At 39.1% G+C, this 16,786-nt stretch overlaps 1 long non-coding RNA gene across 9 annotated transcripts in view; it reads right to left on the bottom strand.

Annotated features, from left to right (window-relative positions):
• The window catches only part of LOC137197283 (uncharacterized), a 98,792-nt gene that overhangs the window by 75,226 nt on the left and 6,780 nt on the right, over window positions 1-16,786 (bottom strand). For 4 of the 9 annotated variants that reach the window (XR_010931379.1, XR_010931382.1, XR_010931381.1 and 1 more), the window contains one exon: window positions 443-496. This is a non-coding gene — a long non-coding RNA (uncharacterized lncRNA). Of the gene's footprint in view, window positions 1-442; window positions 1,028-12,134; window positions 12,216-16,786 lie in introns of those variants that run through there. The other 5 variants (XR_010931384.1, XR_010931385.1, XR_010931378.1 and 2 more) reach the window with 4 other exon arrangements.

Here is a 16,786-nt window from a genome sequence, read left to right as displayed (position 1 = left end):
CTGTTTTGTTCCGCTATTTATTGATCCAGAAAAATCTGATCTTTTTACAAAAAAAAAAAAAAAGACTCATGAACTGCTTTTTGAAGAATCAATAGAGATAAAATAAACTTAATAACCATTCAGAGCATACAGTCCAGTTCACCAAAGTTCGGAAAACGTTTGTAATATTTTCCATCTAGCTCTTGAAAACCTTCCTGTTCTTTAGCCCTGTGTTGTTCTACCAGTTTTAAAAAGAAACTATGCAAATGTAGATATTTTCTTTTGGTTTGTTTTATCAAACGTCTTAAAACAGCAATACTAGTCTAAAATGACGGAGTACTTATCCTCGACCGGGCCAAGCTTTCAAATCTGAAAGTTTCTTTGATCTGCATTCCTTCTTCGCTTAATAAATACCAGCCAGTGTTGAAAAAAAAAAACTGATGTCCAGTTTGCTTTCACTTACCGGTTTGTCACTCTTCATCCTCCTCTTCATCTTCTCTTCATCAGACAGTCTAAACTGAAAAATAAGAAAGGCAGAGAAAGAGACAGGAGGGAGGAAAAAGAAGAGAAAAGGAATGTTATAATCACTCTGAAGGAAGCCAGTTATCTTCCCACACACATTGCTGAGTGTCCTACTCATACACACACACACACAGACACACACAGACACACACACACAAAGTGAGATACCTCCAAAAGGTCAAGATCAATCGGGAAAAGAGAGAAAAAAAAGGGGGACAGAGAATGATAGAGGGGCAGGAAATAAAGAGCCAGAATAGAAAAGAAGAATGAGTAGAACGTAAAAGAAAAGCAGATGACAGAGAGCTGAGAGAGACTGGAGAGAGAAAGAATGAAATGCATCAGCGGTATGGCTTGGCTGAGTCATCGGTAACCACCACTTCCTCCAACGCTCTGTAAGAGCTCTACTAATGACTGGCCAACTTCTGAGGCAAACACACACACACACACAGTCAAAAAAAACACAAGAATCTCCCACTTAAGCTGGAATCTTTCTTCCTCTTTCAGCTTCAAACTGCAACTCAAACTCTTTTCCCTCCAAGGAGGGCTCTGTGTGTGTGTGTGTGTGTATGTGAAAGAGGGAGAGTTTGTGTATTTGTGAGCCTGAGAAATCGACCCCTGAGCTGACCTTATTGTGTGTGTGTCATGAGAAACAGCACAATCTGTGGCTAAATTCAAAAATAAACGGCTTTTCCTTTTCCCAGAATTCCCACAGGTTTGAGCTTAGCCTCTATTCATCAAGGAAAGGGTTACTGATCCCACAACTTCATACACATATTGTACTATATGTTGCTGGGAAAAAAAAAAAATCAAATTGAATGCCTGAATTTGAGAAATATTTGCTTTTTTCCCCAAAGCAAAATAACAAATTAATCTCACAATGAAATCAAATCAAATGAAAAGTTGACTTCATAAGAAAATTGCTCAATTTAGTATACTCAGGGGGTTTTGCTGCAGCAGAATTACTTGGTCTGAGATGACCAGTTGATTATGAACTTATATCCCACTGAGTTGGTTCTTTCACTGTATGACTCTTTTCTACAACATTTCAACGTTTAACACTATCCCATTATTGTCACTATAATGGCCGCTGTTTAGTAAAAGTTACATATAGTCACTCTTTAAGTACAGGACATATTTTGTGTAGCTTAGCAGTCCAACGGGTAAGAATATGCCCTCTGTACAACTGTAAAGCTCACATTTGATCTGCATGCAAATAGAAATGTAAAAAAAAAGAAGACAGTTGGTGGTTTTAGGAGGAGTTATGCGCGGGAACTATTTCTTGACAAATAACATTTTATCCATCCACCCACCATGTCTGAGCAGCATCTCTGGCTAGTGCAGGTTGCCTGATACAGCACAGGTTTCAGTTTTGGTAATGTCACTGTTACAACAAGACTTTGGGATGCTGTACACCGTCACTTCACCCAGCTGTTGTTTGCCAAGAACTAGTTTCACCAAATGACTTTGGACTACAGGTGTGCTTGTGAGCTGTAGGTAGACATATTTTTTAAACTTTGGACAGAGCCAGTCTACCCATTTCCCCCTGTCTTAACTCTTTATGCTAAGCTAAGCTAACCACGTCCTCACTCCAGCTCCTTATTCAAAGAGTAACTCTACACTTGATAAGTCTCTTGAGCCTCGACCACACCCAACCCAACAGCTAGGTGTAGTCCGGGGGGGGGTTGTTGTAATTGTGATCACACCCAACTATGAGGTACCTTGGTACTATAGTTCTACGATACATCACTGCTGCACTGTGTGTAGAAAAAGCATGTTGTCACCACTAGTTGTCAGGACAAGCTAGATTATTAGACTGGGTGTAGTTACTCTTTAACCCCTTTCCCAAAATAACAAACTACTCATCCTTAAAACTTGTGTACTTTTTTAAAAAAAAAAACGTGTCATGAGTGCACATCTGGGAGCAGTGAGAGATATCTGGCATTTGAGAAAACATCTGTTTGTTTCACTTCTAAGTTTGAGAAAGGTATACTTTGGCTTCCAGTTAGCAAAGAGCAAATTTAAATTTAAAAAAAACAACTAAAAAACATTTTGTTACGTGAGTAAAGTCACAGTGTGGCAGCAGTGTCAAAGCCACAGTGAACGGCAACAGCGAAGCTCGGTCAGTAAAACTCTGAGACCGAAACTGGTATTGAAGTTGATGGGGAAAGTAGAGGTTTTCACAACCTTCAAATCTGGTGACCTACGATGACTTGTGAATCATTGCAGATTGATAGGTGTTTGATTCTAGGCGGGGTCCTGTCTGACAGGCTCAGGCCGCTGGGGGCTGCAATTTCTTTTACTGTAATTCACCAGGGGCTCGACTGGAAATGGTTTCGTTTGATGTCATTCTCTTTGATATATTTATATATATATATATTTATATATAATATAAAAAAACTAGGCAGAGAACTTGAAACATCTGCACCCTCAGCTCGACCGACACTTTCTGTGACATTTACATGCTTGTCATGTCGCACTTGGTTATACATATCAGAACAGAGGCAAGCAAATTGAAAATCATTGTATCATCCTGCTGTTTCTCTTGTCCTTATCAACTCTGATACAGTTTTAGCACTGTAAAAAGGCAACCAACTTGAAATCATAACACCACAATACCAAAAAAGTGTGAATCTCAAATTTGACCACTGTTTCATTGTTTATATTCACAACATAAATCAGACTGCCTCTGGGGTAATTGTGATACAAATGAATTCCTGCCCTCTCAAGCTCCATCTCCATCCGGAGGAAACCATGGGAACTTTGTAAATACACACATCCTCCTCTGCTGTTCCCACGCTTTTCACAACACACACTCATATTACACAGATTATCATATACCCATATAACACACAGGCAAGTACAAGACTTGGATATGATCATTAATGTGTAGTCACACTAGCAGCGACAGAATGCAGAACACGCCCAGATCATTACACCGGATGCCACTGCAGATCATCCTGGTTAATTTCTATATATAATCATACAGGATATGACAGTTCTGCACTGTTACTACTGCACTACAGGCTGTATACACCCGTTTCTGGTAGAAGCTCGTCAAATCAGAAGGTACCCTGCATTACCACTATACAGCCCATTCACATTCCAGCTTACAAAATACAGTATATTGTAAATATGAATTAAAATACGGTACAATAGAGTGTGTGGTGCCAGCTCAGTCAATAGTGCTGAGACCAAAACTGGAACTATCATTGCAACTGATGGGCAACATGCAGGTGCTCATCACCCGATGCTGATTTGATTTGCAAATGACACACAGACTAAACAAGACAAAGAGTCTTCAGCCATGCTAGCTGCTCTTTGAGGCTGTGCAGTGGTGCTTTGTGAAATGATAACATCAGCATACTTACATGCCCACAATGACAATGCTAATATGCTCATGCATAATAACGATGTAGGTATAACGATATTGTATATTCAAGCAATTAACAGTGACCTTTAATATTAGTAAATTACCATTAAGTTGATTATTATAGAACAACCGGTATGGCAGTAATGAAAGACTTTCTCTTTTCAACAGTTGGTTTCTGGTAGCCTTTTCCTGGGGAAAATCCACAGAGAGTGATACACTTTAGATTTTGTGTTTGGTATAAACAAAAGGAATAACTGGGTCAAGTCAGTCTGAGCAACCTGCAAAGAAAACAGCGCCTTCACAGAAACTGAAACATTAGAAACTTCATCAAGATGTTTTCTTTATCAGGAAGACATTGAAGTACTGCCCACATATTTTGTCTGACTGGTTATATCAATAATGTTCAGGTGCAAAGAAAGAAAAAATAAAATGGAGAGCTTGATGATACATGTTCAGTCTTGTTTAGAGCTTCTGAATGTTCAGGGTCCCAAAATTAATACTGGATCATGTGTAAAAATGTTACTGAGGTTTAAGTTTGTGTCCAGTTACACATTGCATTTTATAAATTTTTATTTCTGTTAAGTATTTTTTAGAAGTATTGCAGCATCTTTGCTTCACCGACATGCTGGTATGCAGACTCAGTGCATAAAGAAAGTAAGACTTTGATAAAATGCTGGCTCAGCACACTGCTCATTGTGGGAGGATTGTGGGAGTTTGAGTCTACAGATGAGTCAAGGAGAACCATTACACATAATATCAGAATGAATAGCACAGCAGTCTATTTTAGTATCCGTGTGGGAATCAATCCTTCAACCGTCACGTAGTCGTTTTTGAGTTATACGCCCAAATATTATAGTTCTTGTGCTTATTTTTAAGAAGTCCTTGTACTTGTTCTGCCTTTATTGAACCTTTTTTAAATTACTGGTATTGTTAAAACTGTAGTTTAGAGTAAACATGGCTGTTTTATTACCTGTTTGGTGCCAAAGATGCAACACATATGCATGTATACATAATATTAGATTTTGAAGTCAAGTGGTACGTTGCTGATATGGTGGAGGTTCCTCAATTATCACAATTAGAGAGTCTGAAAAAGATGTAATGTAAATATATTTTATTTTGCATATTTTGTTTATGCATTGGTAAACCAATTCTTCAAATGAAGGCAATAATACATTTCAGACCTCCTCCTACCACTGAATAGGCTTGGTTTCTCACAACAGACACAGCTGGTAAACACATAAAAAAAACACATCTGGCTTGCATGGGCAGTTTAAGTGTCACATGATGGTCCAAAATAAATTGGAGGCATTTATAAAAGGAAATGAATACAACTGTTCAGTACAAAGAAACACTAAGTCTTTCAAGGCACTGAGCAGGATTTTCCTCCTTAAAAAAATGCCACATAATTACTTTTCCTACTAAGTCATTACTTACAGCTGGTTAGTAGTCAGTCAGCGTCTGTGTCTGCAGCGATCCTGCCTTCCGCCTGTATTACCTAACCCTTTCCTAACCTCAACTATGTTGTTATATTAACATTTTTACCTGTGGATGTGTGTGTGTGAGTGTGTGTGTGTGTGTGTAGGCTATGCGTGTGTACTTTTTCATGTGAACTCATGCATACTAACTTGCAAAGTGTATAGAGACTCTTTGGGTGATGTGCACTTAAAATAAAACTGAAGTTGAAGTTGATATTACAGTTCCTGTATCATTTCTGAATGTAAAGGACACCTTATAGGCCTTTTGGCAGTGACTTTGTGAGTGTGCAGTGCCTGAAACACGTACCACAGATTGTATCTTGTGAGAAAATGATTCTTTGAAACAGCAACTTTCAGTTGTTATGGCTGCTGTGTTACATTTGTAAAACTGGTCACCTGATAAATGTAAGTCAATATTTACTCGCCTTAAAGCCTCAGTTTGGTCCAACAACTTTGGTATCTTGCTAAATGTTTTACTTAAATTTCACCCCTCGGGTCTGAGCATGATTCCATCCACTGCATGATTTAGAAAAATGTAAAAAAGTCGGTAAGGGGCTGAGGGGTGGGGGACATGGATATGTGAGGCAGGAGGGCAGGAGTTGCTCAGTAACATCACCCTGGCCAGAAAAGGATGATGATGATGACGATGAGGACGAGGATGAGGATGAGGATGAGAGGAAGACAAACAGTGTGACGACATTTAAAACTGTCTGTTTTTAACTTTGTTTATTTTAACACGAAGACAGTTTTAGCTTCAGGAGCTAACAGTAACACCAACCTGCAGAGCTACGGACATGTTCAGTAACGGTGGAGCTCAGGTTACACCACGATTTAATGTTTAAAATAAGAATTTACCGGCTGATAACTGCAGGAACAGACAGCCGGAGAGAGAGCTACATGACGAAATGTGAAGAGATTTCACGAGATTTACACAAGATTTCTGCTGTTTTTGTGGCTGCCAGCAGCGTTTCCTCCTGCGGACAGTCACAGATGGAGAGATTTCCTACAGCATGTCAGTGCTGCTGTTAGCTGCTGTTAGCTGCTGAAGCTAAAACTGTCTTGATCAGCATATATTTGAAAATAAACGTGGGGCCGGGGGGAGTTATCATTATACCATTTACATAAATTTCATGACGTAGAGAACTCCCAAACGATCGACTGTACGTCAGCATTGGCCTCGCCTTTTCAGGGCTGATTTTAAACAGCAGATGACGGGTTGAGCCATTTTCAACCCATGTGATGCCAGTTTTTATTAATTTGGGGTCAGTGTCAATATTAACACCAGAATTGATGTGTTTCATCACAGTACAGCCATATAATTTAGTTTACAGCTGTAAAAACACTTTTTAGTGTACCTCTTTGAGCAATTAGCATAAAGTTAGCTTGTCTAAAGGTTGATTTATCGTCAATCAGAACTGGTTTGTTGACTTGTTGTCCGATCACAACAGATATCAAAAAGGGTTTTCAGTTGTTCTAAACGGCTACACTCGAAGGCGCATCATAGAGAAGGGGGGGGATATGATGTCTTAAATGTTGGGATAATGGCGCATATTTTACATAGTCTACCCTGTTCACATTAAAAGTGACAGAAATGGTTATGTCAAGAAATCTAAAAAGAAAGCCAGAGAGACAAGTTAAAACCCTGACGACTTTCTCATCTGGGCACAGCTGGCCAATCACTACATGAAGTGGGTGTGAATGTCAGATTGTCCGTTTTGGCCCAGCACAGCAACACCTAATCCAACCTCAGAAAGGTGCGGGGGGGATTCAATACGTTCATCCAACAAGCACGTCTGACAGAGAGTACCGGCCCTTTAAGTTTATGAGCTGGCCAGCTTCTCGCATATGAAATGGTATTACTTTGACTATGTCATTCTGGCAAACAACAATGAGCCGAAAGCAGGGAAAGCTAAAGAGAACTGTTGAAAGTCAGATAAAAGATCAGTATCGTTTTCCTTTCTGTGTGCACTTTACAGACAGGTCCATATGCTAAATACCTTTGATTATCTCAAACAAAGCAAAAGATAACAGCTAGCTTGCGTTTATCAGAAATTTAAAAAAAAAAAATTCCAGTGATGATAAAGTTGCCTTATACACATTGTCTTGTTTTTTGCCAACACTGTCATTAACATAAGATTGTAATCTGAAGCATTACCTATTGTTAACAAATTCTGAATCACAGGTCTGAATCGCGCTAACTGCTAACATAACACTTTGCTATCTGAGTGATCCATTGTGTAGTAATAAATTTCCTTATTGAAAAACAAAATATGTGGCTTCTAAAAGCCACAACATTTATATTATATTACGAAAAGTGAAGAAGACTCTCTTTTAGCAGAACATTTTCATCTGTCCGTCTCTCCACCAGTCGTTTCCGTCTCATCAAAATAGCACTTAATCCCTATCCTCTGTAATCTGAATCACTATGAATTTGCCATTACTTATTGCTGCTGTTGACGTATAATGGAACAGTTTGTCTGGTGATGTTTAACCATGGAAACACTGTTGGGCAGGAGGACTCAGTGGAGATTTCACAACTAGTGGGAATGGACTAACACCCACGCACTAATTTGCTGTATCTCTGTGTATATACATATATATTTCGAAACTGGACAGTTCTGCAAAACCCTGGATTATGTTCCATGACAATGTTGTTAAATTTGTGGCTTTCCACAATACCTGTGCATGGCAAACACATTATGGTTAAGAATAGGGAAAGATAATGGTCATATATATAAATATATATAATATGGTTGTGGTTAATAAACTCTGGTTACAGTATGGTTATAGATAGACAACATAAACACTAGGCAAGCTTAACTTGCTGACACTAACTAACAATGGAAATAAGTCTCAATAAACCTAAACTCTGGTCTTCTGTATGAAAGTCAGGTGCATCCATCCACCTCCCCGACCTCCACACTCATGGACACAGTATGCTTGAAAAGAACTGGTTAGTACGATGTGTTGTTCGACTACATCTGAAGGTAAAAGTGTTTCTGTGCTATGTAAAAAGCCTGCTGTCATAGAAAGTGGCAAGATGCAAAGGAATCATACAAATGGGGATAAAACAGCACATACTTTTGGACAGTTTGGTGTTGTGCCCATTTGTACATACTTAAAGTGACAGTTTAAAAAAAAGAGATTGAGAGAGAAATTAAAATCCTGCCCACCTCCAAACACCTGGCCAAACACTGCGTGAAGTGGACATGAATGTCAGATTGTTTGTTTTGGAAAGTTACAAAAATTCTTAAAAGCAGTTCAACGTAGACAAAAGTTGGAAACGTGAGTTGAAAGGGGATTTCAGATGCCGTCTGGCCATCAGACAAGCACTTCGGATGAAGCATACTGACAACTTTCTGCCTCGTTAACTAAACACTACTTCCTGTGTTGAAACTGAACATTGCAATTGGACATAAATATTCAATATGAGCGTACATCCGAGGATACCGGGCTGTGTCACTTTAATGTTGCGGTTTTTGCAGTTCAGGCAGCAACTACTGTAAATCAAAGTTACAAAGGCACCTACACGGGTGAGTCATGAAGCTGAATGGGTAGTGTGCGTCAGCTTTAGTAGAAATCGAAAGCCATCATTTTCGTGAGTTTAAAAAGCCAAATAAGAACCTACAGAGCAACGTAAAGGTCAAGCAGTCGCTGCCCTTCTGGCTTTTACATCAGATGCAAACTACAAAAATCTATAAGGTGACAAAAAAACTCTCTAAATCCATGAAAACACAAAACACAACAGGATATATATTATATTATTAAAAAGACAATTACATCTGATTGACAAGAGCCGTGACACTGTTTACATAAAAGTTGGTAAACTCTTCAAGTAAAGGCGTGGACTGCCCGTCCCCCTCAAGGTGTAATTATCAGTCTTTATATATACTTAGCAACAAAAACCAGCTACCACCTCCAAAATGACCATCAAGACAGTCTCAATTATCTTACCTCACTCCCCATCCGCCACATTCCTTCTGCCTCCCCTCAAACTCTCTTCCCTCTCCATCCAGTCTATGAAAGTCCAGATGGTCTGGGTCATGAGTCAGTGGGAGCAGAGGATCTGACTCACCTCCTCATGAGTCTAAACACTATTAATTTCCAGGTGGTACAAAGAGACACTATTGTGTTTCTGTTTAGCCTACTAAGACACATGGACAGACAGGAGAGGGGGGTATGAGAAAACGTCAGAAAACGTGGGTCATCTTGTGTCAGTATGGAAATCTATGAGGATTTGCAATCGTATGAGTCTGTGTCAGCGTGGGAGGTAATGTGTGTATTCCCAGACGTGGCGATGTGTACACTTCCCATGTACATGATTAATGCAAGAGTGAGACCATCAGGGTTGATGCTCCTGGTGGGATGTCTTTGTCTACACTGAGTGTCCACTAGTGACTCAGTCCCGCCAAAACTTCTACTTTGATCTGTTTAACAAAGTTGGTATTGGTACTGGTCCAGTATATGAGATTAGTGCATTACTACAGTATTAACAGTTATTGGCTAGACATGACTGAACTCTTTTCTTAGTCACTGCTGTCGAAAAAATGAAAAACTATGCAATTTTATAAACATTTAACAACAAAATAATTGAAATTTACACAAGTTTTAGAGGTTTTTAAGTATTTAGGAGTTTTTTTTCTGTTATTCTGTAAATCACCTTAAAAGAGTCATTCCAATGTGATGTGAGTTTTCTGCTCTGAGCATTTTCCATCACTGTAATATTTCAAAATGTATTTTCTTCCATTTCTCAGTCTCATCTACTTTACCTTCATGTCACAAAGCATAAACAACTGGGGACTTCTAGTTGAGTCAGTAAAGATAACTCACCTCTGTGAGGAGGAAGCAGAAAACACCAGTACGCCAATAAAAAAGGGTAAAAAAATAAGCCTGTTTATATTCTGTTCACGTTTATATCAATGAGGAACACAAGCAAGACGAGACTGGAGGAGGCGTTTGATTTATGCTTTCTGATTGGAAACAAAAGCCAAAGTTTCCAGGTCACTGTGTCTGACTTTGACATTTTGCTTTCCAGTATAAAACTTTCAAATTAGGCAGTGTTTGTTAACCACAGCTCAAATACAGACTCTCAGATTCTGCCTGATGCTGTGTGGAAAACTGAATGGAAACTGAAGCTGCATTTCATATCAAGCGCCCTCTTTAAAGTTCATATTTTCCCAGTCATAAACAACTAAGATGAAGGAAAATTAGCACATAAAAAATATCTCACCCAAGTGATAAAAGCAAGGAAATAATCTGCAGTCCTGTGAAATGGTAGGTAATGAGATAATATCAAGCTGAAATCCTACTAATCCACATTGAAAAGAAAATAATTGTCATCCTGAGCCACAGTAGATTTTAAGAACAAAATCCCCAAATCTGAACAATGTGAAACATTTAATCTTTAGCTGATTTTTTCATATGTAGAGCACAACTTTGCCTAAAAATCCCTACATTTCCTCCCATGTCACTGCTGAAACTAAAAACGGTACCCAGTTGTGTTTCAGTATGAAACAGTGATCTAGAAGATTGGGATTTACAGTATTCCACCCAAGTACTTGTAGGCTTGAGAGCTGGTTGTAATAAGTTTGCTGTTTTGTAGATTATTGATAACAGCATTCGTGATTGATCAATTTCATGGCAAAGAAGAAGCATCCAAACTTCCATAGAAACTTCTCAAAACACTCTGCTGTCCATCCATGTGCTCAGTATGCATCATATTTTCACCAGAATGTAAAAATATGACTAAATACACAACTTTTACAGTTAGCTGCACACAACTATGACGACAAATGTGACCAGCTTATTGTGCAAGCAACAGTAGAAGCTTTGTATATGTTTATTATTAATGTTCAAGTATTCTGAGCATACGGACTTATTTGAAAAGGTTTTAAAGATGGCAACTAGATCAATGTATATGTTGGAAGATCTCCTCCAAATGTACTTGTAAGTGATGAGGGACAAAATCCACACTCCTCGTTTTACGAAATCATTTATTTGAAAGTTTATCTGAAGATTATGAGGCTTCTGCCATCTGAGTTAGTCAAATAAAGTGGATATCCCCCACAGTTAATCTTTTTAGTAAATAATCCCCTCTCTGTGTATTGACGGACAGTTTTCCCCTCTTCAGCTACAGTGGGAGGATCATAACAAAAAGAGGGAATTTGGCACCAGAGAGAGAGGAACTTTGAAAGATATTGACTTGATTTAACTCATTTGGATGGCTGAAGCTTCACATTAGCTACAAATAAACTTTTAAATACATTTTTGCACAGAAGGAGACTTGTGGATTTTGTCCCCCATCACTTACATTGTAAGTGCATTATGAAGGGATCTCTTAATGGCCACTATGAAGAGGAGGGATGATTACAGCGAAAAAAAAAACACGTCAGTGTTCAATTGGCCACCTGACTGTTGTTTAAGGACAGATATGAAAAATTGTGAACCTAACCTTTAAGCCTGCAGGGGGAGATAAACACAGACAGGGTGGAGTACTCTTTTAATCCTAAATGGATGCCTTAACAGGTGCAGCTGCCCCGCTGTCCAACTGATACTGATACACATTAACATTCCTGCTGTGATACACACACACACACACACACACACACACACACACACACACACGCACACACACAATTAGCCTAATACACTGCCACAGCTGTGCCTCTGCTTTCACTTTCCTGAACTACTGTGTGAACCAAACCCTGACTGCTTCTCACTGCACTCCATTGTTGTCTTCAGATATACCAATCAATGCTGCCAGCTGACACCCGGCAACCAGTCAATACCTCCCATTCCCAAGGGGCGGGGTTTCAAACGATCACCCTCTGGAAATGATCTGGCAGTTGAAAGAATCCACTGATGATGTGCTGGAGGGCAGAAACACAGTTTTAATTCCAGCACACAGAAGCTCAGCTGATGGGAATGAAATGGAAAACACTGCCCTCTACTGGCAACAACCGAGACAACAGGGTCAATTTGGTGACTATTTAATCCATTTTAAACTTACTAATTGTTAATGACATGTTCAGAATCAAACATAATCTCCAAATAATGGTCAGTTACCTGAAATACTACCCATTTTAAAATCATGATATCTTTTTTATGAGGCAAAAGTTTCAAATCACCATCAAAACACAAGAAGTAGTAAAGTAAGTCAATGTAAAGATGAGACTTTTTGTGGATTTCTAGAAAGATGTTGGGCTTTGGCTATAGACTCAAGTACTGTACATACTAAAACCCGTAGAAATTAATCTTGGGTGCCTTGAAAAGCATATTTAGTGATCTTATATCACGTTATATCACGAGATTTCTGTGTCGTGTATTAAGAATTGCTGCCATTCGGACCCACAAGTGTGCAGAGTTACAAAGTGAAGATTTTTCTTTCCACCCTGGCAGAACTGCACTGTGACTCAGCCGATTCACGAGAAATTACATGTTATTTCTAAACAAGATGGTATCGGGGTAGTAGGGGGAGTTTATTGATTATTCTATGGTTACTATGAGCTTGCTGTAACCTCCCCCACAAAGAGGTCAGAGGTCAGTGTTTGAGCCAAAGCCCTAAAGATGTAGCGATTAGGTGTCTTGCTCAAGGACACATTATACAGTAGATGCATGACTTTCTCATCTCAAGATTAAAATATTACTGCAGTAATGAGTAGTCCTGCAGAGAAAAGTACATTAAGAAAATTAAATACGATAAAATTCAATAAAATAGAGCTGGAGAAACAAAAACAGTGGGTAGGGAAAATAAAAAAATATGTTTCAAGAAGTGATTTAAATGTTGAAGGAAGCTTTTTAAATTCTGCAGCTTTCATGTTCAAACAGCAGGTGGAGGCAGAGTAGTCCTGTAGGTTTGAGGCTGAAAGGCTGACCGGGGCAGTGGAGTGTGTGAATGATAAACGAAACTGCTCTTGCACTGCGCTTGAGTAAAGCAGAAAACCCTCAACTTTCACTAGCCAACAGTAAAAGTTAGTATGGTAGTTCATCGTACGCAATTATTTTTCTGCTGATTTATCTTTATTTTATCCCCACTTCAGCTCCAGACTGGAAATTATGTTGTTGTTTTTTTAATTCTGCTGAATAAACCTAGTTTAATATAATCATATTTACCTGATGTGTTCTTTTTATATGATAAAAGTGAGAACTTTGCTGCAGCAGCTGACTGCAGTGGGGCAGGATGCAGAAGCGGACGTGGATCCGTCATGACTAAACGTCATGACTGTGTTCTTCCAGTAAGTGGCGCTATAAGCCTGTGTTCAGCATGGGGTAGTGACAGTTCATAATCCATTCATGTAGGTACAGTATCAAGTACCGAATACTGTGCAGAGTCAAAAATGAAACAGAAAACTACTATATTTTTTCAAAATTTTAAGCCTTTTCAGATCTTAAAGATGATATTTACAAACAGAAACTCTGAACATTCATATCAGACTCTTTGTTGGTCAACTTTTGTGACATAAAAAGCTGTTTTTAAGAGTAAATTATGGAGAATTATGTGACTAAGGCGTACAATAAAGATAAAACACAAGATAGTACAATCAGCCATATTTGTTCTGCACATTGTAAGTTTGCTTTGGCTTTGACCTTTGACCTTTACCTATACTATGTGTGCTCACAGGAAGTCGCTCCATCATCAGCTCAGTGAAATGAGTAGCAGATACCGTATGTAAATGCATGTGAGGCAACAACTATTTTGCATAAAAAAGATAAGCAATTGACGCGTGAAAAACTTTTTTTCTCCTTTTTCTGAACAGAGTTTCAGGCTCCGCCACCACCACTTCCTCTGCTGTGAAGCCACTGGGTGCAGGTCTTTACTGGAAACCAGTAGCTCTGACTAAAAACCCCACAGTAGTAGAGTACGGTGCACTTGTGGTAGCCGTTACATACCGACATCTTGCACAGAGTGAGACAGTTAACCCCTCAGTGGTGTCGACACAAGAACTGTCACACATTCTCCATCCTGCCAACTGTAGCCAGTGGCTATGTCTTACTGGAAACCAGTAGTTTTGACTGTATAGTGTGGTTGCCCGACAAAATCAGCCTACAAATAGGTGTGAGAGAACTGTTATTGCTACATTTCTGACAAGAGCATTTTACTGTCATTGCAATCGATTCAGGAAGAGGATTTGTTTCAAAGTTCAAGTACTGATAACAGACATGGGAGTGTTACCTATTAAGGTATAAAAATGAACATTGCTGCTGTTGCTGCAAACACTGTAGTTTCTCTGATTGGACTGGAAACTAAAAGAGTTCCTGATGGTGTTACTGTACAAATGATGTATACCCCAACCTCCACCTACACAGAACAACTCTGCAACTATAGCAAAACTGCAGCCTTAGATCAGTTTATGTTTATTACTTCATGGTCAGACCATCGGGATAGGCCTCAAAATTCTTCCTTGCCACCACCAAGCAAATGTTGCATCTGAGAATGCAAGACCAGTTCTCTCCGGGTTTTTCTGGATGTCAGTACTCCCCAACTAGCACATACACTGTATGCAACACAATTCTTATGGCTAAAAAAGGTAGAAATGTGGCTCATTGACAAAATTTAATGGCTGATTTGTTGTGCTGTAAGCACTCTGTGCAGCCAAATCTGAAACTTTGAGAAATGCTTTTAAGAAACAGAAAGGAATGAAAACATAACTCTCTGCAAGCACAAGTACAGTAACACCCAACAGTTACAAAACAACCACCCACATAAACTGCATATTCTTTGTGTCATCAACTGAAACATACGGTTAAATTTGGAGTGTGATAAGATAGGAATGCTGCTGACAAACTAGGCTGATGAGCTTGCCTCCAAAGCTATTGTACTTTCACTTTACAAAGAAAATAAAAAGGATAAAAGGTTACAGCTGGCTGCAGGAGCAACAGGTATGCACACACACACACACTGCACCCACTCATTCAGTGTGAGCACTCTCAAACACTCACAAATAACCAAAACACACTGATACACAAGTCAGTGAAAATACAAACATACACTCTCCTCACACATTCATGCAAAATCTTCTTGTCATGAGAAAATTTCATGAAACAAACGTTGTGGTTTTCATGTTTTAACCTCAGTAGAAGGATCTTGCAGCTTCAGGGAACTCATCAACCCTCAGGCTCTCAGAAAACACTCAAACCCTATTGGCTAATCTGAAACATGCAACACAACGCCCGTCAACGCCACCACAAATAGGACTGCTAGTATTAGTTCCTGAAAAGTCGAGATGTTGGAGATAACTGGTTTAAGCCTGACATGGGTAATGTGTCAAAATACAAGTTTGAGAGTGACAGAAGAGGAAGTTTTATTTCTCCCTGTGCTGTAAGTGACGTATTGTGTGCGTTTGCATTAGCGTGCACTATGATAATGCCTGTACTGTACATGAACTCACAGCCACACTACAAACAGAAGCACCCTGTCAGTCAACATGTTATCACCATGGTAATGCCCACACTGACATGGCATGTTCTGACTCATATTTACAAGTAGAGCTGCCAATTTTGAGCTGGTGTTCAGTATTCTTAATCCAGTTATTTTTATGCCAATCGTTTCCTGAATTCAGTATTTCCCCCAAAAATATTCTTCTTGTCAGGGTGAAAAGATTCTAACATTACTTAAACCTGCATTAACTGATTTTTTGGCCACTTGGGGGCAGCAGAAACAAACTGTAAACACAACACTGACATATCATCACCTTTTAAGGTGATGTCATGAAGTTGTTAGCGAACTGTTGCTTCTTTACACATGCAGCATTCACAGAACTTTGTCCTTCATTTGAAGTCCTGTTTCTGTCCACCTGGTGAATATAAGTCCTATATTCACTCTGTTTTAGCTCTGTTTTTGGTCTCCACTGACTCCTGAGGGAAATATCTGGCTCTTCAGCTGTGTTGACCAGATAGTCTACAGCTAACTGTGTCTGTTTGCCTTCTGGTGCTGAGCAGGTAGTGTACAGTGAATTTTTAAGACCCTTTTTGACTGAAACGGACGAAAACAAACACTATGAGAACGCTGAGAGTGAACCGAAACAGTAAAGTTGCAGCCAGACAGCTAAACAATGAGCTGAAACTCGCTATAAAGCTCCATAAAGCCGAGGGGAGCTGAAGAGCTGCTGATCATTTCATATATTGGTAATAAGAAAAATATTGATTATAACCGTTTTAAGGAATAGTTTGACATTTTGAGAAATAAGTTAGTTTTGCAGAGAGTTAAAAGGTCGATACCACTTTCACATCTGTCTGTTTAGTATGGAGCTGGAGCCGGAAAAAATTAGCTTAGCATAGCATGAGAACTGAAAGCAAGGGGAAACAGCTAGACTGGCTCTATATCCAAATTTCAAAAATACACCTACTAAATAACTTACTGTATCTCAACTCTTAACACAAACAGAAATTTCAAAACCAACAATAACTATTAATTTCATCACAAGACCCTAAAACTCTCCAC

The sequence above is a fragment of the Thunnus thynnus genome, chromosome 14, assembly GCF_963924715.1.
Source record: "Thunnus thynnus chromosome 14, fThuThy2.1, whole genome shotgun sequence".
Taxonomy (NCBI): Eukaryota; Metazoa; Chordata; class Actinopteri; order Scombriformes; family Scombridae; genus Thunnus; species Thunnus thynnus.
This window is presented reverse-complemented; position numbering and strand designations above follow the sequence as displayed.